The sequence below is a fragment of the Pelmatolapia mariae genome, linkage group LG17 (assembly GCF_036321145.2).
Source record: "Pelmatolapia mariae isolate MD_Pm_ZW linkage group LG17, Pm_UMD_F_2, whole genome shotgun sequence".
Lineage (NCBI taxonomy): Eukaryota > Metazoa > Chordata > Actinopteri > Cichliformes > Cichlidae > Pelmatolapia > Pelmatolapia mariae.
In genome coordinates, this window is record NC_086242.1 from 39,253,392 (window position 1) to 39,280,961 (window position 27,570).

Sequence of the window (27,570 nt, forward strand, 5' to 3'; positions counted from 1 at the left end):
TGTTTCGTGGCTTAATCCTAGAGATTATATTTGTATAATGAGAGATATCATTTAGAACTGCCAGAAAGTATATAGTCCATCTATTGTAATATACCCTTTCACCACAGGTTGGAGCCTTTCAGGTAGTTTCAGGTGTAAATGTTAAAGCGCTGACTCTGCTAACAGTGACAGTAAGGATGATAAACGCGATATGAGGCTGATGCTAATGCTAAATTAGCACATTGAACAGAAGCAACCTGGGCTGACAGTGATCAGTGATCAGCAGATATTAGCTGTAGCTGCTAACTGTACTTGGGATTGTATTCATGAACAGTATTTGTTCAAAGCAGACGGTATAAAAGATGGACCCATTCTTCAGGTCTGAGAAATTAATTAATAATTTACTGTATTTATATAAAATTTCAGCTGGTAGAAAAAAGCCCCTAAAAACTGATTGTACTAAGATTTACTAATGTGTTGGACTAGCAGAAACTGTGTTTTGGCATGAATAAAAGTACTGCCAGTATTTACAAGATTGTGTAAGATTTTCAGTTGAATTCAGTTTTATTTATACAGCGCCAAATCACAACAACAGTGTGAAAAACTCCCTTTTAACAGGAAGAAACCTCCGGCAGAACCAGGCTCAGGGAGGGGCGGGGCCATCTGCTGTGATTGGTTGGGGTGAGAGAAGGAAGACAGGATAAAGACATGCTGTGGAAGAGAGACAGAGATTAGTTGCATATGTATTTGTGTATATCAGTTCTTTTCTAAAGGTGAAAATATAAGGAGGAGAATATTGAAATCATACATGCAAACTGTGTGACACCCCCACCCTAACCACCCCTACTGTAACTTTTCAAAATCACCTATTAATCTAACCACACCCATGGCTGCTGTTTGAACATTCAGACCTGTTGGTACTTACTGGACTAAAGAGTAACTTCAGACTAATTTAAAAAGTGTTGCCATCACATTGGAACTGATCTGAATCAGACCGAGTTAATGAGCACAACTCGTCTTCTGTGCGATGGTGTTCTTGTCTCAGCAGATTGCCAGTTGGTTTTGTTCTGATTATGTTCCTATAAAAAAGTAAGCTGACTTTGTGCTGAGTGTCTTTTTGTAACTATGTCACAATTTGTGCTTCAGATCTGTGAGGCCGGCCTGAGAATGTGAGAAGTTGATGTGAATTTCAGTTTAATTGAGTTTGTGTGTATGCAGTGTGTGTTTTTTACATAACTGATTGCAGCTAATCGCTGTATTATCACAAACGGATTTCACGTTAATGACTGGATTGATTTTACTGCTAACCGACAGCAAACAGACGGATTCGGCCTTATTGGTATCTCATCAGCATCTCGATGCACCAACGTCGCTTTGAAGATGGTTGCTGACTGTGAGAGGTCACAGACCCAGCCAGTGCACGTCTTTGAAATAGTTACTTCACAGGTAATGAAATTACAAGTTCCTTGGACATCATTGCAATAATGTGATGGTGTGGTCTGATCCACTGTTTTCCACAGTGCCAACGTGAGATTAACGTAAGCATCACCGTTCGCCTCCGTAAGATTAACATACGGTTGAATTTCTATTTGAGCGTGCCCGACACATCAGTCGGCTAACACCTCGGAACGCTTTTCATTTCAGTGTAAGGGTCAGGAAAATCATGGAAGCGGAACTATGATGGAGTGACACAGAAGTGGGTAAAGGTTTAACGTGAGCGCACGGCTGGCTGGACAAACACACACGTATGTTCTGTGTACACACACAAAGGGTCAGCTGTGGTGTGTGATGATGATTATATCGAGTCTGCGTCATGCAATTTACGACTTCCCACCATCGAAACTGAATTCCGATGGAATTCCGGATCTCCAAGTCACTTCCTTCTGTGTACTCGCACCTGCCACACACACAGCCAGGGTCGCACGCACGCAGCCGCCCACGCTGTGTGAGGGTGAACCACAGGCATGCTTCTAATGCTTCATGTAGTGCTCTGTTATTTGAGGACGAAGCATTTGTCTGCAGTGTGGCTGGCTCAGAGCTCTCTCATACAAACACTTTGCTCTAAAATCCCAAGTGCAGATAGATAAGATGGATGGGAGGGATAGGTGGGGGTCAGCCTGTTGAGTCACAGATAGTATGATGACACTCTGAGTAGTGTTGCACTATGAATGATAGCACACAGACTTCCATGAGGCATTGTAGAGCCAGAGAGGCTGAAGGGGAAAGGAGTGAACGGAGCGTGGACACAGCAGGCAGTGTGAGTGTTGGCGCTGTGTATGACTTATTGTTCTGTCTGTACTTTCCAGGTTTACACAGCTTGTTTTTCATGTAATTAGGCCACCGAAGACTCTAAATTCTGATGAACTTTCTTTCCCTGTGTGGATCAAGTACTTGGATCTTTTACTTGAGTAGGAGTAGCATCATATCCTAAAAATATGTTCTAGTATTGACCCCAAAATAATGGCTAATATGTAGAATGACCCCCTTTCATAGTATGTTTTATTACAGTTGTTGATAGATTCACTTGTTCATCACTTGCTGTGACTGAGGTATTATTACACCTTGATTGTATGTCTGCTTTTGGCAAAATGTGGACACACCCACTCCAGTGGGAGCTACTGAAAAACAGGCCATGAGTACAGTGTGTTTGGCTTAGGACGGATTGAGTCACGCAGTTGGGATCAGTGTCCTCCGACCCAAGACTCCCAGTTTGAAGTCTCGTCTTCCACACTGTAAACTTCTGATGTTTTCCTATCCCAGAATTCATAGTGCGGCCCAGCCAATTCCAGTTTCCAACAATGGTGGCAGCTACTTGTTTTAATATTACTCTTATTTCTCTTTCTGGGTCACAAAATAAACTTTTAAGATATTTTCAGGCGAGAATGTAGCTGTGTAAACCTCAAATATCTGCTCGGTTTATCAAAATCCGACGTTTTCGGAGACGTCCGTTACCCACCAGCCACTGAGAACACCGGAGTCCCGGCAAATCGTTTTCAAACCCACCGCCGTCTTTCGCTACTCAGGTTAAACATATATAAGTCACTTAGATAACTTAAAATGTTATTGTTTGGCTTTTTTCAGTATTTTATTTGTTCCTGAGTAAATCGGTTTGGCTGAGATTAAAGTTATAGTTTTTACACAGCTGAATAAACGTCAAGCAGACAACTGATTATCAGAAGTGTGAGATGCTCCAGAATTTACTCCGGTGTCCTGTTATATTTTAGATAGCAAGGAGCAGACGGCTGCGTTTATTAAACTCCACCGAAACAATCTGCACATTTTATTAAAAGTTTAATAAACTATCATCTTGTCTTTATTGAGTTAGCACCTTAAACACTTCAAGCTGTAAGCTAATGATAGTTATATAAGAACAGATGCATGCTGGTGCAATAAGCTGTACGCTTCATGTCCAATGATTTGATTAGTCGACTATCAAAATAATCGTCTGTGGCAGCCCTAATGTCCAGGCTGTTGTGACACCATCACATGATGGATCACACTCGCTAACCCTTTATACAAAGATTGTGGCATGGTTTATTAACACAAACACTCTGGAGGCAAAAGGGCTTTCTCAGACAGAGTACGGTACGGGCTTCCTTGTGGAGGTCGTGTGCGTGTAGTCGGCAGTGCAGTGAAGAAGTTCTGCCTATTTTGCGCCGTTTTATTCCACCTCCTTATGTCTCGCAGCATTTTCTCTCCCCTCCTAGAGTCTGACCGGTGTCTGTGAATGACTGGGTGTGGCACTGCTGTGTCTTTGCCCTGCAGTGCAACAACATCCCATTCAGGAGAACTTTATCCCCGCCTACACGGGGAAACACAGAGGCGATTGGCAGCTTTACGTCTTCATCCTGTTCTTCCATTTTGTTTGTGCTCTCCGGGCCGTGTGCATGTGTGGACACAGGCCTCATTCCATCAGAAGGTGAATCTCTGCGGGAGTTAAAGCAGAGTTCAGCCTCATTAGTGAGAAACCCGCTCATCGCTCAGGCCACGCGTGTGCACACACACTCTTATTAAGGTCTGACCCAGCCGCGTGTGTTTGTAGTCATGGATCATGCTCTCTAATTGGAGACACAGCACATGTGCTCCTGCTCTCACCTTCTCCTTAGCAGCTGTATTTATGTTTACTGCTGTGGCCCAGATACTTCTGGAGACAGAAAGCTGTGGCTGGTTAAAGGGACACACATTTGGAACTGGATGCCAGGCATGAGTCCCGACTGAGTGAATTAACATGTAACAAAAAGTGTTTCTGTGCTTTTGTTAGTTAAAGCTGGTCTTCCCTCGTCATTAGTATTATCCACTCTTCCCCTAACACTGGAATTGTTCCTTCATCTCTGAAAACTGCTTCTGTCACTCCAATTCTCAAAAAGCCTGCTGCAGATCCCAATAATTTTGAATATCAAACCTCCCCTTTATTTTGAAAATCCTTGAGAAAGTTGTTGCCTCCCAGCTTCACTCATACCTCAGTGACCATAATCTCTACAAACAATTTCCGTCTGGTTTCCGCCCCAATCACAGTACAGAAACTGCTTTGTTAAGGATTACTAATGACCTTCTGATGGCAGCTGATTCTGGTCTTTTAACCTTCCTCATCCTGCTTGATCTTAGCGTTTGATATTCATAACACCCTCCTGAGCAGATTAGCATCCATTGGCATTAGTCACACCCCCCTTGCCTGGTTCACCTCCTATCTCTCAGACCGCACTCAGTTTATCCAACTTCAATCCCACTCTTCAAGTCTCCATCCTGTTTCTGCTGGTGTGCCCCAGGGTTCAGTATTAGGGCCTCTTTAATTCATTATCTACATGCTCCCTCTTGGTCATATATTCCAAAAATATAATATCAATTGTCATTGTTATTCTGATGACACCCAGCTCTACATTTCCTCCAAACCTAATTCATCCCTCCCACCTTCCTCCCTCTCAAACTGTCTTATGGAGATCAGATCTTGGTTCTCCTCCAATTTTCTCAAACTTAACAGTAATAAAGCAGAAGTTTTACTCGTTGGCACGGCCTCTACCTTAACCAGATCTCACAGTTTCTCCATTAATATTGAAAATTCCCCCATCCTTCCTTCCCTGCAGGTAAAGAGTTTGGGTGTCATACTTGACAGTCCGCTCTCATTCCAGTCTCACATTAATTACATAACCCAGTCTGCATACTTTCACTTACGTAACATTAACCGACTTCGTCCCTTCCTTCCTCCCCATGCTGCTGCCATCCTTGTCCACAGTTTTATTACTTCCCGGATTGATTATTGCAACTCCCTCCTATTTGGTCTCCCCAATAAGTCCCTCCATAAACTTCAGCTTCTTCAGAATCCTGCAGCTCAGGTCATAACTCGTACTCCCTTAAGAGACCATATCACCCCAATTCTTCAGCAGCTACACTGGTTTCCCATAGAAGCCAGGATAAACTTTAAAATCTTAGCTCTCACGTTTAAGTGCATCCATAACCTTGCCCTTCCTTATCTCTGTGATCTGCTTCATTTCACCACAGTTTCCCGCTCTCTCAGATCTTCATCTTGTTGTTTCCTTCTGCTCGTCTCACCTCTGTGGGGCACAGAGCTCTCAGTCGCTCTGCTCCTCGGCTCTGGAACTCACTTCCTCCAGTCATAAGAAATATAGATTTGTTTCCCTTATTTAAGTCACAGCTCCAAACCTACTTCTTTAAACTGGCTTACTCGCTTTAATACAGATTTTACTTGTTGTCAAATCTTGTTTATTTGTTTTTATTTGGGGGGTTTTTGTATTTTAATCTATTTTAATCTACAGTTTCATTGATATCTTTTTCTCTTTGTAAGGTGACCTTGGGTTTTAGAAAGACACTCTTAAATAAAATGTGTTATTATTATTCCCTTCTTACCTTCTTTAGCATGAGGGAGATTGGACGGATAATGCTGAACCACAATTCACAGCAACACACTATTTGACTGTTTCCATAAACAATCGGCATGACCAACAAGGATGCAGATCATGGAAATGTTTTTTCATTGCATGCCATGACCCATACCTTAAAGTCACTTTATAAGTGAACTGTGAACATTACCCTTTTGTAATAACATGTGCTCTGTATGAAGTGGTTGCTGTGTGGCATGAAAAACAAATCCATAAAAGCCGTTATGAGTTACAGTGGTCACGTTACGTTCTAAGATAAGAGAAATCCGCAAAGTAGCCAACTTTATTTTTTGCAATTATTATAGATGTTTAAAGGCTGTAAAACCCCTCACTACACACTTTATACACTTTTGTCAGACAGGCATGAACATTTTCACACTTTTCTGTCTGGTTTAAACTCTCGAAGTTCAAACCTATAAAACCTCCAGTATTATAGAAAGAAACCAAAGGAACCCGCAGGTGACGACGTTTGGTCGACACTGTTGTTTGCTGGGGAGAAAACTTACAAACATACAGTACAGCACTTCAGAGTTACACTGCTAGGATCGAAGATTTATGTAAATTAGACAAGCTGAACGCATTCTGTCCTGTACAGGAGACACGGCACGAGACTGACTGACTATGGTCTACAGCCAATCAGGACGCAGAACACAATGTGCTGGAAAAAAAACATGCAAAATTGCACAAAAAAATCAGCGAAACAGCGAGGCTGCGTTATAGCGAGGGAGCGCTGTATATCAAAGTGAGTTTAGGATAACCACACCATCAGTTTCAGTGTTGCTGTGTTGGCTGCCTTCAGGATGATCAGTAACTGATTTTACTTCAGTCACAGAAAGTCTTCACAAAGTCAGGCGTTACACTACAACCTCCAACTACAAGTCTCATTCACCCAGTCAAACACACACACACACACACACACACACACACACACACACACACACACACACACACACACACACACACACACACACACACACACACACACACACTTTAGTGGATGCAGCCAGGCTCAAGGATATTTCGGCATCCAGACCGGACTTTGTATCAGGGACTGATCCTCTTCTGCTCTACCACCAGAGCCACAGCAGCTCAAACTATAAGTTTGGAGTTATAGTCTGTGGTGCGTGTTCCTGTCATTCACCATGAGCACGACCCATGTCACCAACATCCACCATCACACCATCCAATAGCCCAGTGTCCTGTAAGAGCTGCAGTTGTCTTGTGAGTTCTCCTTGGCGCCTTTCCTCGGGAAGTTTTCCATGGAGGTTAAAGGAACGTGATAAGGGAAAGAGAAGGTCATTTTTGGCACTAACCTCGTGACTACATTACATTAGAATTAGACTCTCCTACATCAAAAGACAAGTATTTGTTTAGCAAAAATGGGGAACTTGCCAGGTTGCTGTTTGCAGCTCGATTACTTTGGAGAGATAGAAAGAACTGTTGGTTGCAGTTGTGTTTTTGAGCAATGCTGTGAATGCAGTTCTGGCTGAATTTCACTATTTACATGAGAAAAGGCAAAAAACAAACAAACAAGAAACACTTAAGGTGATATATTGGATTTTGTGAATTATAATGTTTAGCAAAGCTGTCCATTTCATTGATATTTGTCTGCAGTACTGAACCCCTTGAACAGTGGTAAGGTGTCGGGTCAGAATCAGCTGTAGAAGTGTGATTTGTGTCTGTAACAGTTTAGTTCATACCAAGTCAAACTGGTGCCCTGACCATGACCTCTGACCTGCATGTAGTGAAAGAGTGGAGATGTGCCTGGTACCCGACAGAGAGGTTATGTGGCCCATATCCGCTTTCCCACAATTCCCTATGTGTACAGAAAGGATTGGGGTGATTCGGGGGGGGGCTCTTTGCCTCTGGCATTGCCATGGAGACGGCGAATCTTTTCATAGAGTCCCTCGACTGCTTTCATTCCCCTGCTGTTTACCATTCAGTTCATATGTTGGAGACTAACGGAGCACAAGAAGAACTGGGAGTATTTGACTACTACAGAGCTAAAGGGGGTTTGTGTGTGGTCCCACTGTGTGTAGCTCAACAGGCTGAGCATGCCGCCAACGCTGCCGGGATTATCGGTTCAGTTCCCCGTGCAGTCCCATACAGTATGTGCGGGGGAAGCCATGTCTCCTGTTATTCCCTAGCATTGCTGGGATTCTGTCCAGCTGCTTGGATAGAGAACACAAGTATATAACACACTATAAATCACAGTCATAGTGTGCATCCTGGAGGAAATGCTGACAGCCAGACTGAAAGGGAGGGAGGGAGGGAAAGTGAGCTTTTCATGTGGGTGTGCTTCTTACTCACATTTGTCTCACTCTTTTCAGGGAGATACACCCATTTTTGTAGGACAAGAGACACACACACACACACAGAAGGAGAGAGTAGCGGGAACTGTAAATCCGTCACTATCAGGGCACAGCGAGAGCCAGGAATTACACTTGAAGCTGCTGCTCAGTTAGAGGACGGCGTCACATGGGGCCAGCATACACAGTGTGGGTGTTTGGGGGATTTAAAGGAGGCGGTTGCTGTGACCGCATTCTGAAGAAAAAGGAGGCTTGTAACTAAAAACTAAAGGGTCACCTGCTGTACACACAGAAGAGATGGTGAGTGAACCTGGACTACAGCAGCTCTCAACTCACACATTTCTTGTGTTGACTTGATGCTGATTTGATGTCATTAATGCTCGGCTTGTTCACAGGAGTGCCTGTGGAGGTGGGTGTGTGTGAGCGCGCTCCACTCCCCCATGCACTCACCTCGCCTGGGTTTGTTTACCTGCCTGCGTGCCTTCCTCCATGAACTCACGTCAGTGGAAAGTAACAGGATCCACTGCTATGACCCAGCCCAGCCATAAACAATTAACCCGCCACGTCTCTGTAATGCTCTGCTGTCATCAGAGAAATGCCAGGTAGGCAGCACAGGGTGTCGAGCAGGGTTGTGTTAGTATGTGTGTGTGTGTCAGCGTGTGTGTCAGCGTGTGTGTCGGGTAGAGCGGAGAAGTGAAAGTCTGGGAGTCTTGATGAGATACTAAACGCAGGTAGGGAGTCAGACGTGTCCTTTTTCCTCCTCCTGGGACGAGCTGCTAACACATGCTTTTGGAGAGTTATACTAAGAAACTGACATCTTGTTGTATGTGAATCTAACCATTTTTATTGTAAATTTGTGACATCACAACCATAAATCTTGAATTCTGACTTTCTTGTAATATAATCCTGTGTACAAACCCTAAAGACACAACAACTGAGGTGTAATTTCTGAGCAGTAACTTCAATTCTTGGGTGTCAAATGACTGAAACTTGGATGGAAGCAGTGCTATTGTCGTTTCATGTCATTCAATTAATGAGGGAATTTCCACTTGTCAGCTGAGTGACCTCATAGCGCTCTGATGTTTTATCTGCCCAGCCTTAACTCCTCTCACTTTACCTGCTTAGCCTGATAAAAGTGAGAAATCACCGCTTGTTTTCACCAACCACAGCAAAATCTGACACCTGACCATTAATTCGGTTCAAAGGAGTGCCCTGAGACAGGAGCCAGAGGTGTGACACGAGGCGGCCTTTCATCATTTCCTGCTGGGCGGGGACCGGCAGCGACCGGGCCGAGCGCTTTGTTTGACTTGGAAGTATCAGCTGAGAGGCTGTGTCACAGAGGGGCGTGTCTCTGTGCTGGTCAAGCGTCTGATAGTCTGTAGCTGTGACCTCATCCTGCTGTACTCATGTGTGTACATGTGTGGTCCTGGTGGTGCTTTGGGTCAAAACGCTTTTCAAGTGGTTGATGAGGAACATGGACTGGGAACCGTTTCGCTGGTTCTTGTGCGGCTCCTTGCTCATGTCCTGTTTTGCTTGTCCACAGGCCAGTCCTGTAAGCAGCCTGACTAATGGCCACGGGCCGTCCCTTAAATCAGACGGAAGTATGTGTCACAGTCGGAGAGGCGTGGCAACACATTTATTAACCAACTCCGGCCAAAAGCAGATGAATAACTTGTGATCTGCAGTGTTTCTTACTCTTCTTCATCTCTGCAATGACGCTTTTCTGTGGCAGGTGTATTAACTGTGTTTTTCTACCCAGGCAGAAGCTGAAGAAGACCACAGCAGAGAGGCTGTGATGTAACTACAGCATTGGACTCAGTAAGTTATATAATGTTTCTGATACAGCACACTGTATATTTGTTGCATAAGAGAGAACGCTGAGCTCTCTCTCAGGTTGACGGTAAATATATAAATATGATGTACGCGAACTGTCCTTGGTCTCAAACAGCAGAGCTGTCGTACAATACTTTAGTGCTGTTAATGATTCTACTTATTCCTCATTTATCTTCTTTGTTTATTGATCACAGCCATATTCCTCTTTAGTGTGAGTCTTGTTTGTCAAAGTGTTTAGAAACCTTTGAATCATTAAATTAGTTTCAGCTACACTTTAAAGTTCTAACCAGGCTTTTCTTAGGCGTCTCTTACCAAGCAGCCTCCCCTCACAGTCCTCAGCCTTTGTATTACTGGAGGTTTCTTCCTTTTTAAAGGGAGTTTTTCCTTCCCACTGTTGCCAAATGCTTGCTCATAGGAGGTGGTCTGATTATTTGGGGCTTTTCTTTGTATTATTGTAGGATTTTTACGTTATAGTGAAGCACCTTGATCTGAATCATTGGCGCTATATTTACAAAAAAAAGGAAAAAAGAAAATGAAGAAAGCAGGAGCGCTACAGAGACACAGAGAGAACATACAAACTCCACACCAACGCAACACTAATATTTTATTAACATAAATTAAAGTGCAGCATGGTGGTGTGCGGATGGCTGTCTGTGTCTATGTGTCAGCGCTGCGACAGACTGGCGACCTTTCCACCCTGCCTCTCACCCTAACACAGCTGGGATAGGCTCCAGGCTCATGGTTCCTTCTTCGCTAGAACACAACTCCTTCTTCTTTTATTTACACACCCTTTGTGTCTTAAATTAGCCACAGCCTGATGCTTCCTCAAATACACTTTTGCAAGAAAGTGAAATCAAGCTACAGCCTAATGCATGTGTAATTTTTCCTGAGTCAGCATGACAGATGTACAGTTTGTTGCTGGCAGAACGCCTACAAAGATTTCTCAATATAACTCTGTCTCCTGGTGTCTTTCTCCCTGCTTTGTCCTAGTTTCATTATTAGGGCTAAGCATGTCAGTCATCCAGTAATTTCACACTTTCAGTATTATTCAGCCATTTATAAGAATAATTTCACATGAGTTTGCGTGTGTTTGCCAGCAAGCTGTCTAAGTGAAGTGCATGGACTGTGAGCTTCCAAAAGCCTTCAGAAACATTCAGGCTCTTCAGGAGTCAGGCACACATACGGAGATGAGAATGCAGTCATTGTGTCAACTTCTAATGTTAATGCTTAATTTTTGCCTACATGTACCACTGACTGCATAAACGCCAGTTAAGGGAAGCATTATGTTTATTGCTTTAGCATGCATTGTTCAGGCCTACACTTAAATGTTAACAGCTCGTTTTGACATCTACAACATAAAAAACACAACTGAACCATTCAGCATAGAAAGAACTAAAACAGTGTTTTTCTAGATTTGTTGTTTGCATTGACTTTGATGTAACTAAATAGTAACAGTTTTTTCATTGGATAGTTATGGTGACCCTTAACCAGCTTCATCTATGATGAGTAATGACATGATAATGTAAATGGTAATGGAAAGCATACCACTGCTTCCTACTGTGGGGGGAAATCTGAATGTGATGGAGCTGTGGGGGCATTATTTGTAAGAAGCAACCAGAGTAATGGAGACATGGTGCTACGATTCCATCTGCTGCCAGCGCACACTTTGTTCACCACAGTCTGGACTGTGGTGAACAGGTGAGACCTTCTTATATCCTTCTGTCATATATCCTTGGCTGCTACCTGTAACAGCACAGGACGCTTTGTGTCAGGTTCAAATAAAGGCCAGATGTTGCCACTGATAGTGATTGCCCATTGGCCAGTACAGTCCAGATCACACCAGACTAATCGAAAAGGCACCAGAATTTAAAATAGCTTCTCAAGTGAAACTCTGAGTGGGCCTTCATTACGCTTCATTTCCAAGTCAAATCTGAGAGTCCTGAAAGTAAGATCACTCAACACTGAAGATGGTGAACACAGTCATGCATATTGTCTGTTCACATCCACGCACACAGCACCACTTGTGTTCTTAAAACATCTTTTATACGCATGACTGTGTATGCGCTCATCATCAGCGTTTTGCACTAAATAATGGGTTTCTACATGCCCGCAGTTGTTGGTTGATGGATCACTTATTTGGATTGCAGTTGGTGATCACTGAGCCGTATGTCTGTTTTTAACCCCTACAGTAGCCTGAACAGTTGTCAGTTCATTGTTTCAGTCCTAATCATGTAGGATTAGTAACTGCGAAATATTATATTTGAAAATCTTTGAAGCACAGCGTGTTGTGCAGCGGTTTGTTGGTGTTATCTATTAATGAATATGTGCTGAACGCTGCCCACTCCTCATGATCGGGCCTTTGGAACAGAACTTTGCTCTGGCCTGATTCTCACATGATGAATTCTGACATAAAAGACATCCCGTCCTTATTGATGTGAGTCCAACGGTTATTAAAATGCAGGCGTAGTTGGCAGTGCTGCTCATGGGAGTGGTTTGCTGTCTCTGAGAAACATTTCTGTGTCTTTAGCTGCTGAATGTTCCACCACACAAACAAAACTGCAGATGTTGTTCGTGTGCCGTTTGCTGCTGGAAGTGGGGGTGCATCTGAAAGCACAGCTGGAAACCCAGTGCATGGGTCCAGTTGGACATGTGAAAAACCCAACTCATGAGCTGAAAGAGTCTAAAACTGCAAAAATAGTTCAGTCAGAACAGAATATATGTCACTGGGAGGGTGACGTTTGACGGAAGTGATCTTAAGGACTGTGAAGAGGTTTCAAGTTCTAAATCAGAGCCTAAGAGATCTGTTTTAAACTGATGCCAGTATTTGGTGATTTAAGTCAAATCTATCGGCCGATTTTTGATTTATTTTTTCTTTTTCTTTTTTTCGACTGGTTGATTGGAAACATTTAAGTGCAACAAACATACAAAGAAACAGGAACTCTGAAAGGGGCAAACACATTTTCATACCACTGTAACACTGGTGCTTTCACAGGGACAGCACACAGCTTAGGGTGTGTTTACTGAGCGTGCTGGCTAAAGGGAAGTTCTAGTTTTAGACAATGTTGGTTTGTTTTTTTAAACCTCAGTATTGTCCTCACCCTGCAGGCGGGAGGGCCTCATGGACACGCGATAAAGTTTGAAATTGATAACATCGCTGTATCAACAAAAAATAACTCGAGAACAAGGCGATGTAGGAGTCTCAAACTGACACCACACGTGAGCCGGAGTACCCGGGGAGAACCCACGCAAGCACAGGGAGAACATGCAAACTCCGCACAGAAAGACCCCGGCCTGATGGTGGAATTGAACTCAGGACCTTCTTGCTGTGAGGCAATGGTGCTAACCACCGTGCTGCCCAAAAATTATTAATGGAAATCAAATGCAGCAACCCATGGAGGTCTGGATCACACTCAAAATCAAAGTGGAAAAACACACTACAGGCTGATCCAGCTTTGATGTAATGTCCTTAAAACACGTCAAAATGAGGCTCAGTAGTGTGTGTGGCCTCCACATGCCTGTATGACCTCCCTACAACACCTGGGCATGCTCCTGATGAGGTAGCAGATGGTCTCCTGAGGGATCTCCTCCCAGATCTGGACTAAATCATCCTCCAACTCCTGGACAGTCTGTGGTGCAATGTGCTGTTGGTGGATGGAGCGAGACATGATGTCCCAGATGTGCTCAGCTGGATTCAGGTCTGGGGAACGGGCGAGCCAGTCCATAGTATCCATGCCTACGGACTGCAGGAACTGCTGACACACTCCAGCCACATGAGGTCTGGCATTGTCTTGTATTAGGAGGAACTCAGGGCCAACCGCACCAGCATATGGTCTCACGAGGGGTCTGAGGATCTCATCTCGGTATCTAATGGCAGTCAGGCTCTCTGGCGGGCACAGAAATGCCACACCACGCCATTACTGACCCACTGCCAAACCGGTCATGCATCAACATCTTGGTGTTCTCTGGCAAATGCCAAACATCTTGCATGGTGTTGGGCTGTAAGCACAACCGCCACCTGTGGCCGTCGGGCCCTCAGGCCACCCTCATGGAGTCTGTTTTGACCGTTTGAGCAGACACATGCACATTTGTGGCCTGCTGGAGGTCATTTTGGAGAGCTCTGGCTCCTCCTGTTCCTCCTTGCACATAGGCGGAGGTAGCGGCCCTGCTGCTGGGTTGTTGCCCTCCAACGGCCTCCTCCACGTCTTCTGATGTACTGGCCTGTCTCCTGGTAGTGCCTCCATGTCCTGGACACTGACAGACATAGCAAACCTTCTTGCCAGAGCTCGCATTGATGTGCCATCGTGGATGAGCTGCACTACCTGAGCCACTTGTGTGGGTTGTAGACTCCGTCTAACGCTACCACTAGAGAGAAATCACTGCCAGCATTCAAACATCAGCCAGAAAGCATAGATACTGAGAGGCGGTCTGTGGTCACCACCTGCAGAACCACTCCTTTATTAGGGATGTCCTGCTAATTGCCTATACTTTCCACCTGTTGTCTGTTCCATTTGCACAACATCATGTGACACTGATTGTTGCTTCCTAAGTGGACAGTTTGACTTACATTGTTTTGTCTAAGTGTTCCCTTTATTTTTGTGAGCAGTGTAGTTTGTCAGATGACTCCTTTGACCGGCTGCTGTTTCCTCCCATGCAGTAACATCTCAGCCCCACCTGCGTTTGGTTTAGACCACCTCGACAAACCTGTGTTTGCTTCTACAGCCTGTCTGATCATCTAAATATTAATGACTTTTTAATCCCATGTGACTTTGCACAATGTCCTTGTAGCTCCTCTCTCCAGCCAAAATCAACATCCGCAATCGCAGTCGAGTTGTAGAGTAATACTATAGTGAGGTCACTATACACGTGGTGCTTTAAGTCCAAACATGTTGTGAATGGTTTTAGAGTATGTAGGAGGCGGAGCTTTGCTTCCTTGTCTGTTTGTTTAAGGCAGCCAAATTCCAACAGCTCTCATTTTGTCAGTAGATAATCAAAGGAAACCGCAGGAAGTGACTCTATGAAAAGTCAAGTTATGGCATCTAAAAGCCAACAGAACCTCAGTTCATGAAAATCTTTAAATGAATAAAGAAATCTAAACAAGTCTCAACAGGGCAGTTTGGACAGATCTCCCCCTCATCTTAGCTGGTCTCAGACCAAAAAAAGGAAGCACGTAGGTGTGGACCCATCCATCATGCTTTTCTAAGGTTCAGTGACAGCTTATTAAAAACTTTCCATAACCTGTTTACAAGCCGAGTTGGAAATCCAGGCGAGGACTAAATACATCAGGCCTGTCTCTAAGCCATCTTTTGAGTCCTCGGTGGATACAAATAATACATTCACAGATCCCAGTCTGTATAAAGAGAGATATCGAGCGCTGAACTTCTGCCAACTCTTTTTGAAAAAGGACTCTTCATTTGCACACAGACTGTTTACACTCTTGCCAGCAGACCTTGGCGTGAATCTTTCACTAGCTGTCAGTTCACCTACAGTTTCTAACATAACAGCCACAAACAGATATGAGGAGGTGCATGTGAAAGCACAGGATATTTAGTTTCAGATGAGGAGCTTTTGGAAAAAGTCACGGTGGCGATGTGTCGGCAGGCAGGAGATTCCAGGAACGTACCAGCTCTTACTGTAAAAGTGACGCTCGTTTTTAGGAAGCTACCCTGGACCAGAGCCAGGGAACTTTGAAGTGCTGCTTAGAGCTTTTGCTGACTAATTCAGTGTGTGAGCATCTGCAGCCTGAGAACATCCATCACACAGCTGCTGCGTGTCTGCCGGGCAGCGAGGCCCGAGTGTTCGAGCTGCGTCATGAGGCGCTCTTGGCACCACATCGCCATTGTGTGTGTGTGTGTGTGTGTGTGTGTGTGTGTGTGTGTACGGGGTCTTACTATACTGGTGGGGACAAACAGCTCTCGTGGGATGGAGGCATTTTTCAGACTCAGAATGTGGTTTTAGTGTCAGGGTTACAATTGGGCTGTGGTTAGGGAAAGCATTATGTCAGTGAGATGTCCCCACTAGGATAGCAACACCCGACGTGTGTGTGTGTGAATAGGGATGAGTCGGTGCTGTTTTCGACTGTCAGCCCCACCAGCCCCTCCCCCCCGTCCGCTCTCTGAGGACTGAAAGCCGTTCTTTTAAACACAGACATCAGATTATTTTCCCGATTCGATACCACATCAGCCTCCCCGTGCTTCTATACATCCATCTGATATGAGGCTCTGACATCACTTCCTTCATGCTTGCTTTCTTCCTGGAAGCCCCCCCCCCCAAAAAGGCCTGTTTTCCAGTGAAGTTCACGTCTATGAGCTTGCTACTATTTTTACCCCACTTTAAACTGGCCTGTTAGGATTGTTTATCTGTGTCCTGGGAGGAAGGCCTCTATGCCAGGACAGCCCGGCTGGCGGCGACGGCGCTGGGAGTGGTCTGAAGCAGTGATCCCTTCCCAGAACTACGTCCAACCAAAGCCAGCTGTTAGAAATTCTCTAGAAGGAGAAGTTATTGTTTTGTCCCGTCTCCCTTCCAGAATGGAAAATAGGTTGAGTTCAGGAACTCTGAGGTTTCTCTTATGATGTGGGCTTTAACAGAATCTGCTGAGGGTAACATCCATGGGAGTCTGGACTCTTTAAATTTGCACCAGTGTCATCATATTGGATGATTTTTTTCTCTCAGATACATGAAACAAACAGATTTTCCTCACATGTGTTATCTACTCATTGATGCTGTGGGTGACCCTGCTCCAGTCAGCTGGTTGTTCCAAACTGGAAGCTGCAGTTTTCCATCTATCATATATAGAAGCTCTGACTGGTGCAGCATTAAGACAAGCAGTTATGACACCTTTGAGTTTGTCTCCACTGTAGCTAATGACGACATCTCCGGGAGCCAACATCACGATGCAATGCATTCCAGCTAACTTCAGTGGACTCTGGGGGTTGGGCTTATAGTAATTTATTTCATTTCATTTTTAATTTATACCTGCCGATCAGCTGACACTCACAGGAAAAAAACAGGAAGTCTCCTGTTGGAAAGAAATCAGTATACTGTCTTACAAACTCAGCTGTCACATGTTTGTCCTCTGGATTTAAAACATGGATTGAAATTGAAAACCTGTTCATAAAGTCACAGGATAGAGTCACCTGAGGCTCCAGTAAAACAGACTAGACTGTGTGTGGTACTGTGAGAGATTGATGCTCCAACACTCCATCACCATCACCTCCATCAGAGTAGCTCTCCTCACTGGGGCTCATGCCCACATCCCTCTGGGCTTTTACTCTGCACGACCCCCACCTGAACCGCACCACTGATGCACATTAATACACACGGTAACCCGGGGCCGTACGCTCCATACAGCATGAACCGCTTTATGGTAATGTCATTGGTGAGAGAAATGGCTGTGCTCTGACATTTATCCATTAATTCAGATGTTGTTTAACAGCAGTAAAGGGCCCCGTACCCATCGGTCAGTGTGCCAAAGATAAATTTCACCTAGATAAGCCGTTACATTTCCTGGAGGCCTTCAGGTTATTTCTCACAGTCTTGGTGGTATGATAAGTTTTGCATTTGTCATATTGTGGTATAGTTTGCATTGAAGATGCCAGACATGATACTGACCTTAGACTAAAAATCTACTTTTTTTCTATTGTTTCTTTGTGGAAGAGGCTTTTCTGATGATGATAAAGTTGAACCAAATAGTGAGTGAACTATTGTTGCAAACAGTGGTTCATATTTGGTTTGAATGCAGTTAGTAACCATCTATGATAATGAGCATGTTGAGAGTTCTGGTGATGGATGCGCCACAGTCCCAGCTAGCCCTCCGTCTGTGGAGTCAGAAAAACAAGAAGGCACGGATGCTGAACAACTGAGAGGGAAAAGCCCAGATGAGATGGAAAGCCCCAGTGGACTAAGTGAAGAGCCCTCGCCTTCACCCAGCCCGTCTGATCCAGAGAGAGTGTCAGAGTCTGAACCGGCAGATGCAGAAAGTCAAGAGAACACAAAGACTGTGACTCAGGATCACCTGGATGGGAGCAAAACTGAGCAGAAGACAAGTGAGGAGATCGGTAGCATCAGTGAAAAGCCACCCATAAATCCTTCTGCCACCTTACCTGCCACCGTAGAGGACGATCCCTTTGGCTCGAGAAAGGCTCGGTCGTCTTTTGGAAAAGGTTTCTTCAAGATCCGCGGAGGCAAGAAGACGACCAGTAGCCCAAGCCTTGCTGAAACAGAACGACAGGGTACGGACCATCTCGATCTGGCAGGGCTGCCGCAGAGGTCGAACAACAGCGACAGCACACACGCTCCCCACTACTCCAGAAAGCAGAAAAAAATCCAAAGGAATAAAAAAGCTCTTTGGAAAGTTAAAAAGGAGCCAGTCTACCACATTTAACTTAGATGACAATCTACCAGAGGGTGAGTTCAAGCGAGGAGGAGTGCGTGCCACAGCAGGACCCAGACTGGGTTGGTCTCGTGACCTTCAAAGAGTCAACAATGACGTAGACGCTCCCTTTGCACGCTGGCCGAAGGATCAGGTGTGTGACTGGCTGCAGGAGCAGGGTCTTGGTCTTTATGTAAACATGGCTCGCGTGTGGATCTCCTCTGGACAGACTCTGCTACAGGCCTCGCAGCTGGACCTGGAGAGGGAGCTGGGCATCAAACACCCGCTGCACAGAAAGAAGCTCCAGCTGGCTCTTCAGGCCCTCGGCTCAGAGGAGGAGGACAATAAGGGAAAGCTGGACTACAACTGGGTGACAAGATGGCTGGATGACATCGGCCTGCCTCAGTATAAGACCCAGTTTGATGAGGGAAGAGTGGACGGTCGCATGCTGCACTACATGACTGTGGATGACCTGCTTTCCCTGAAGGTGGGCAGCGTTCTGCATCACCTCAGCATCAAGAGAGCTATTCAAGTCCTCCGACTCAACAACTATGAGCCTAACTGCCTCCGTCGCCGGCCGTCAGACGAGAACAACATTTCACCGGCAGAGATTTCCCAGTGGACCAACCACAGGGTGATGGAGTGGCTGAGGTCTGTGGATCGTGCTGAATATGCTCCCAACCTGAGAGGCAGCGGCGTCCATGGGGGCCTAATGGTTCTGGAGCCACGGTTCAATGTGGAGACGATGGCTTTGCTGCTGAACATCCCTCCCAACAAGACTCTGCTGCGGCGCCACCTTGCCACACATTTCAACCTGCTCATTGGCTCAGAGGCCCGGCAGCTCTATGGTGGACTATGGATGTTGTCAGTAATTGGCTGTGGAGGCCTCCATCGTTCCTGAGGATTGGTGTCACAGTCAGAAGGTTTATGCCCTAGCTAACGTGCTAGCTAACATGCTAGCTAACGCGCTAAAACCACATGAGATCTTTACATTGTGGTTTTTTCTCCCCCTGCTAAATGTTTCACTCTCAACTTACAGGAAACAAAAGAAAAAAGTCATAATGGCAGCATGTTAGTCCTCTTCAGGGAATCGCTCCTGGATAGTATTATTGGGCTAATCAATAATGGCAGTTAGACAGTGACTGTGCAGTGATTCATCGCCTGTAAATGCATACACTGAATCTGCTGGCCTCCTTTGCCTGTTCGTGTCAGTGTCAGAGCACGCTAATTTTCCTGGAAACAGCTGAACAGTAAGATGGCTCACAGGGGGGAGGTTTGTTGACGGGAAGGGAAGATCAGTGTCGGGTCGGTGGTTCCGAGGTACTGGATCTGTCTGACAGGCTGCCTGCTAGAGGAGTAGGCCGCTGGGAGAGTTTCAAGCAGACACAAAAGCAGAGGGTGATTAATGGTTTTCAATACCACATGTCGAACTATGTAGTCATTCTCTTTTGCAGGAATAATTGAGGGGTTTCATTCAATAGAACTACACTGCATACCTCCTTCAGGAAATAAATCTTAAGTGATATTCATTGCAGACGTGAATGATAGCGACGCTAAGCATGAGTGCGTAAACTCAGAGCCTTACAGTTTATGAGAAGTGGTTTACATTTTCTCCATTTCACTCATTAGAAACCAGTATTCAAACCAGTATTCAAATCTTGATATGCAATTACATTTCCCGGTGTCTCTGTATTTCCCCCCAAAAAACTCATTGTCACCGATCAAATCCAGGAAGAAGCAAAGAGCGAAAACCAGGGAATCCAAACGCCAGAAAGCATTACACAGCTAGGTGGCGCACATTGGTTGTTTGATTTAAAGGCTGCTGTGGTGGCCCTAACTGTAAACGTGATAAACACTGACAATGGATACGGACAAGAAGAAGAACTGAAGGTTGGGCCTCGGTGTCGATGCAAAGAAGATTAAGCACTTAACTGCATGGACTAAAGTGCTGTGTGAATATAAATTGAAAAACGTAAATGTGGCTCGTGGTTTAGATCAACCTTTTTTTGCACCACAGACCGGTTTATGTCCCACAATATTTTCACAGACCGGCCTTTAAGTTGTCTCGGATGAATACAACAAAAATAAAACCAGTACCGGTACCACAAAAAAAGATTTATTCATAACACACGGGAAAGGCGCAGGGAAACTGAGTTAACGATTAAAAACGATAAAAAATAATGATTAAAAACCCTGAAAACCATGAATTTCACACCCGAGCCTCAACTCTCACGACCCGATACCAAACGACTCACGGACCATGGCCCGGGGGTTGGTGACGGCTGGTGTAGAGCGCTGGCAGCACGGCTGCTAGATTGTGTTTCCTAACATCTACTAATAGTTTATAGACACTGTTTGGTTTTATTGGAATTTCCAAATCTGTGTTAATGTAACTGGATTCTTAATTGAGATGAAATGTGAGTAATTAACATATTTCATCATTTGGAGATATTATAACTTTGTCCCCAAACTGCTCAACGTGAGAGCTCCCGCTGATCAGAGATGGGCAGCATTACTGTAATCCGATTACTTTTTCAAGTAATGAGTAAAGTAAGGGATTACTATTGCAAAAAAGGTAATTAGATTACTGTTACTTTCCCGTAAGCACGCTGCGTTACTGCGTTACTAAAACCGTGATTTTTTTGCGAGAGTGTCTCATGACAGTGACGTAAGTGAGCGCGACGTTCGTGGCAACAGCTGTGTGCAGATCAACAATGGATAATATATCGAGTGTGGGAGAGCGTGTGACCGTGCAGCGTTTAAAGCGTGGAAGTACTGACCTCACTTTGAGTTTGATTCTGTAAAAAGTGACAAAAACATTAGCGTCCGCTGCTCACTGCGTGGGAAGAAAACTTCTTTTTACAGTAACTTCTGGTAATTCTTCCCTACTATCCTGTCTCGTCTCATCCCCACTGGAATTCTTCCTTCTAACTTCAACCAGTTAATGCCTCTGCCTTCACTTGCATCTTCTTCTTGATTTCCAAAGTTTTCATGACCTGATATTGCTCCCAGTTTGCATAACATGCAGTCCACCTCTTAGTCCACCTCCATCTCTTATGCCACCTTATGTTCCTCCTAGTTCATCACAGCCATTTGCAAATTCCAGTATCGTCTGTCCTGTATTTCTCTCCTTAACAGCATTCCTGTCCAACACCTCCTCATTACCCCTGTAGCTGTGACTGCTCCTTCACATCAGGACCAACATGGGACACTTTCAAAACCCATCTAAAAACTCACTTTTACTCCTCGGCTTTTAAATCAGAAGAGTTTGTACTACTTTTATTTCTCTTATTTCTTACTCAAATCTTCTAACTTTATGATTTTTTTTCTTAACTTTTATCATGTCTTCCTATGTTTTTATCTCTTTTGATTATCTTAACTGTGCAGCACGTTGGTCATCAGTGATTGTTTTAAATGTGCTATAAATGGATTTGACTTGACTGTTCCCCCTCACCAACATGTCCATTTAAGCGTGCTCCAGTCACTGCTCTGCCCCGGGGGCACATCATTGAACCTCCTCCAGAAGTTGTTTCATCTTGCTCCTGTAACTGATCCAACCTGTGGGGCGTGTGCACCGACAACATCCAACATCTGCCCTTTGACTCCCAGTTTCAAGTTTCATGACTGAGGAAAGAGCGCAGCCTTGGTTTCTATATTTGAATGTGGCGCTTTGATTGTTGCACATTATGCAGCTGGCTGGTGAACTGCACTGTAAAAGCCATAAAGGTTGATGTACTTATGTTGTTTGCATTTGGTTGTTTATCTGCGTGTGAAGTAAAAGCAGACGCCTCAGTCAGCATCGGCTCATTTCTCTAAGAGGCTGCAAGATGTCGCTGTAATCTCTCAAGGTGAAGCTGCTTTCATACGAGTGGATGTTATTTTGCTTTTCAGCGAATCCGAGGCCGCAGAACAAACACGTCCTTTTCTTTATCGGCGACTCACCCACACATACTCGCTCACTCTCCAGTTCTCACCTAAAGGTGTGTGGTGATGCAGCTTGTGGCAGGTGGTGCACACAGCGGTGCCGCAGTGTGACTAATAGTTGTTGCTAAATGGCGTGAACATCCTGTGCATCTGTTTGATGAATCTTCCTCCTTCCTGTGCTCGCCTTCCATCCCTCTCTCCGGCTATCCATCCAATTATACGTCCCTGTCTCCAAGTTAACCACAGGTCATGTGACATAACACACGATTCAGAAGAAAGCCCACTTATCAGCAAAGTGGAGAGTTCTACATGACTCAGCAAAAGTGACACATAGGACAAGAATATAAGCTTACATAAAATAATCGTCATCACTTCACATCATTCCTGTCTATATTTGCAGGCGCAGATGGGAGCAGACGGACGGACGGAACGGCAGCGAGGATGACATCACTGTTACCCGTGGGAGCCTGGGCCTGTCATTCTTGGTGTCACTTCCTGGGGGAGAATAGAACAGGAAGCCAGAGCGAGAGCCGACAACGAGCGCTCCCCTCACCTCCACAAGGAAGCCTTTTTCCCCCGAGAGCAAAATGTGTGTCCGTTTGTGTCCCTCGCTCACTCCTGCATTCATGGCGCAGAGGGCTGGTGCTGGTTCAGAATTTATGTAAGCCCTGATTGTTTTCATTTCCTTTGAGCTCAAGTCTGAGCCTTTTGCAACAAATCCTTTGAAGAGCTTGTTATTTTACACTTCAACGGTAGTTAAAATAAGTCACAGTGGTGACTTTATGGGTACGGATGCAGTAAGCTGTGCCTCTGCAGGCTTTATTTTGCTGCCCTGGGTCAGCAGTGTTTGGGGAAAAGCTCCGTTCGGAGGGATTAAAAAGAGAGGAGGATGGGTTTACAAACGTGGAGGCCACTGTGACGTCACCTGATGGTGTTGGACTCTGGGTCGGGGTGAGGCTCGATCCCTTGGCCAGTGCCACACTCTGCTTCTATGCTGGAGCTTTCCCATATTGGACAAAAGGGTCGAGTGATACATTAAAGGTAATCCTAACAAGATTGGTTAGCAAGCTGCATGTGTAGCTTGCATGGCTCCATCCAATGGATGCACATAATTTCTAATTAGTCCTTTCGCTGAATGGTGTAAGCCTCAGATATTTGTCAGGTAATTCTGTTTAACTCCAAAAGGCTCCAAGTCCAGTTTGACTCCAGTCTGCACAGAGCCCTCAGTTAAACCTTCAACATCCACTCGTGTTACCAGATCAACAATTATTCATATGGCTATTTGTTGATATTGTGTTACTGTTGTAAAATGCAGGGACGTGGCTGTGGCTCAGAAACTACAGCAAGTCATCAGGAAGATCGATGAGCTTCTCTTCCTGTTGAAGTGTTCTCATAAGATAATGGCTGAAATAAGTTAGTAAGCTTTGTTTAAATGCCAGCTCATCATGAACTTTGATTTTCTTTTTTAATCATGAGGCTTTGTGATGATTCATGTCTGTGTTAAGGTGCTAACGTGGCTGATTCAGAGCTGCTAATGAGTCGATGTGTTGTTCTACTTGTTTGTCTTCATGCTCTAAAACGCTGCATCCAACTGAGCAACTCAAATGTAACCTGCTTAGTGCGTACACAGCATCTTTGTACTATTCATCACTGTGCAGGCATACAAAGCAGGCACACGTCCTGCTACCTGAATAGTTTTTACACAAATCCTGAACTCAGACTGAGCAGGACGCGCTGTGGTTCAGGCGCTGGCAGGCTCTGGTGAGTCTGTGTTTAAAGGCAAAGAAAGGATGGAAAGATGACTGCGACGCAAAAATGAAATTAAAAATGTTCACGTTTTGGTCCCCGGGGCATTATTCCTGGCTGCCCTACTGTGGATTTACTTCTGCCCTTTGACCTCTCTAACCAACACAAGTGCATCAAAGCTGAGCCCGCCCTTTGAGGACCCGCATGGGTGTTATAGATGTAATGTCGCCCTCTTGTGCGTGAATTTAAAATTGCAGGATTCAGGCTGCGTTTTTAAATAATATGCAAAACACTGTCTGGTGAACGTCAGCACTTCTCAGTGTGAGATCGTAACATCGGATGTGAGCAGCTGTTAGTTGACTCCGCCCTCCAAAGCCCCCGCCTTTCTGCAGACAGCGTAAAGACTTTGTAGCCTGGACACACCTCTGATCATCTGACACCCATCTTTCAAACACCTGGAGGGCCGCTGGGACAATGCATGTACTGTTAGATTTGTTGTCATGACGACCTTGTTGGTTATGTAAGCGCTGGGCTCTGGTTCCCACAAACAGTGGTGCACGCAGATCTTTGTGCTGTGACACTAGAAACCACACACACAGTCACAGTTTGTACATTCCTCCAGCTGCTCACATGTCACCCTGCAGTGTCTACAACGAGCCATTTAACCCTCAGTGATGATCCGTAACCCTGTGCCAGCAGCACGTGTGCTTAAGGTGAGGGCTGTGGCCGACTCAGCGCAGATACTTTGTTGCAGTCTAACATCAAGAATTTGGGTGGCACAATTTCTTTCCAGTAATTCAGCAAATTTGTCTCAGTTCCCTCCAAAACTGAAGTGAGCTCGCTGGTTTTCTTGGATTTTTGATGATTTCCTGAGCCACAGTTTCTCTGATTGGCTGTTAGCTTCACAACTCCTCCAGTCTGTATGTTGAGATGTCATGTGTGCGACAGGCACTAGTGCTATAGTGATGCAGTTGGTTAAACTAGCAGGTTCCTCTGTGTAACCTCGATTTAATCCAAAGATTTCGTGACCCTAAAGCAGACTCACATTTATCAGCTTCTCTGTTGCTCAGGTGCTTCTCTTCACACGCTCTGTCTCTGTGGCAACACCCTGGAAATGCTTCTGCTGTGGACCCACAACAATAAATGTGTGTGTAGAGGTACCCATGTGTCCGTCTGTACTGATGGAGCTGATGTGTCACATAGATTTGGCTCTGTAAAGTTGAATGACGTTGAGCATACTCATATCCATCCATTCACGTTGGTTTTCCTCTCTTACGTCATGTGGTTCTGTTTTTCTTCTTCCTGTAGTGTCTGTGGAAGGTGGCAGGTCGTGAGCGTAGACTGACGTAGACTAGAGTGAGTGCTCGTCATTATGTTTGCGAGCACCGTGCTTCCAAACGCCGTTCACAGCAGGCTCTACGCATTGCTCCTGTGGCAGGCGTCCCTGTCTTATGCTGTCAGCCTCACTTTTCATGTGACGTCTGTTCTGTTTGAATTCATCTTCGTTGCTGGAAGCAAGTATTCAGGTGCCAGCTGCTCCTGATGCTGGACTGGCATGGCAACAGCAGAGATAACCCTGATGAGCAGATGTATGTGTGTGTATTATAACAGTGGTTTTTAGTAGGCTGGACTAACTGGTTTGTATTTCCTTGCTGGAATAATAGCTGACCCTGGTTTGAGCTAACTTGTGTTTATCTACAAGCAGCTACAGGTGAAAAACAAACGCACTGAAAACTTGTCTCAGCTTCAAGGTGAGCATTTGAACCAACTACCAATGAGAGTGCAGGATACAGGTGACTGATATATGACTGGTTGGTAAATATGTTACAGGGTCACCTAGGCAACTGGAGCCTGGAATGTCCGCTAGCAACCAATCGTCAGCTTCAAAGCAATGCACGACAGCTCGCTGACTTCCTGTGTGGATTATAGCTCATGTTCACATGCAGTGAAAGCTGATTTTGATGGTTGTCTTAAAGTTTGCAGGTGAATGTTTGCAGGTATCCACACAGACTTCAGACAGGCCTGCCTTTCCTAAATTTTAGCATCTGTAATCAGGATTAAAATAGTAGACAGGTTTCTGTGCTAGAGGTATCATATATGCTATGATAGCAATAATATTTTAAAATTAAATAATATAAATAAAAAGCTATGTAGTTGTTCTTTTTGTACATGGTTATAGGATGTTCAGTGTAGTTCCCTTGCTTCTGTAGATTTGATAATGATACCATTACATTTCCTTTGTTTTTGCTCATAGTTGTGGGGTGAAAATGTAATATTGTGACAGTAAATATGGTTTAGTCTAGAAAATTAGGAATCTTTGCTGTGCAGAGCATCCCAGGCTGGACTCAAATTCCTGTCTCAGTCTAGTGCAAAGCACACTTTGGTTTAACGTTGAACTATTTCACAAAGGACAAAGAAGAAGTGCTGAAACCAAACTTTAATCTCTAAAATCTCTAAACTGCAGTTTTAAAGCAAAATAAGGTGACATTGTTCTCCCACCAACCTTTGGTTTAAAATGTGCTGAATCTGATTTAATCATCGAGTCGTTTTGTCCATGTGAAGCAGTCCGACACAACACTGCACTCTGGATCAACGACTGACTTATTGATCTTTTAATCGTCTTTCTATTAGGAGGTGAATGAGTTGGGTTGTTTTTTTCATTTTCCTACAACATAACGAGCCTTCTATAAATCACTACTTATTTGTGACCCAAGAAATTTCAAAATATTATGGTCAGTGCTTCTGATCTGTCCTGAGAGGTAAGTGTTGGGACTTCCCTACAGTTGTATTGGCTTTGCTTTATAACATGTCTGAATAAAATTGCCTACATTCAAATTGTATATAACTACTAGCTGTTAACCTTTAGTGGCAACAAACGTTGTGGTTAGCTTCCTGTTGTGTAAAAACCATGCTATCAGCTGCCGTTATCACTCTTTGTTGGTGCATGTAGTGGCGAAGCACAGATCAGGGCGGAGATCTGCAGTTCATCTCACCGCTGCAGCTGTGGTGACCAAACGTCTTCTCCAAGAAGCTGGTTTCACGTGGTGGTTTAGATGTGTGCTGCTCTTGTCTAGCACCATTTGAAATCAGTGTTCTTGGGGAGAGCAGGACAGCAGCTCCGGCAGTGAGTGTTAGGAGGTCAGTACACAAGTGCCTCTTCTTCCTCTCCTCCTCTTCTTCTGTTGCCACTAAAAGATAACTGATTTCTTCTGGTGCTTAGAGCCCGCTGAAGCCTTCTAGCACCATTTGAAATCGGTTATAAAACTGTGGATCACTGCGTCTGTGAGTCGTCAAAGAAAGAAGACAAGAACCCAGAAAGCTTGGAGGACGCTCGTGGATTACATCCCCATTGATATTATGAGTCTGCCACTAATAAATCAGCTTTGCCTGCGTCAGTTCTTAAACTGAGCTGTGGAATTTGACCTTTCTACAGCTGATCAACGTTGCAGTTCTTACAAGCTACCACTAGAGGGTGCTGGGAATCCAAGATTACTTGGATTACCCTTTGGATGGAATG

The 27,570-nt window shown here is 44.8% G+C and overlaps 1 long non-coding RNA gene and 1 pseudogene across 1 annotated transcript in view; both read left to right on the forward strand.

Annotated features, from left to right (window-relative positions):
• Positions 1–26,099, forward strand: part of LOC134647122 (uncharacterized) — a 58,641-nt gene extending 32,542 nt beyond the window's left edge. Inside the window, exons 3-4 of the long non-coding RNA XR_010096806.1 lie at positions 9,942–10,000; positions 22,708–26,099. This is a non-coding gene — a long non-coding RNA (uncharacterized LOC134647122). The remainder of the gene's footprint in view (positions 1–9,941; positions 10,001–22,707) is intronic.
• LOC134615864 (liprin-beta-1-like) lies at positions 17,748–19,284 on the forward strand (annotated as a pseudogene).
• Positions 26,100–27,570: the final 1,471 nt, after the last annotated feature.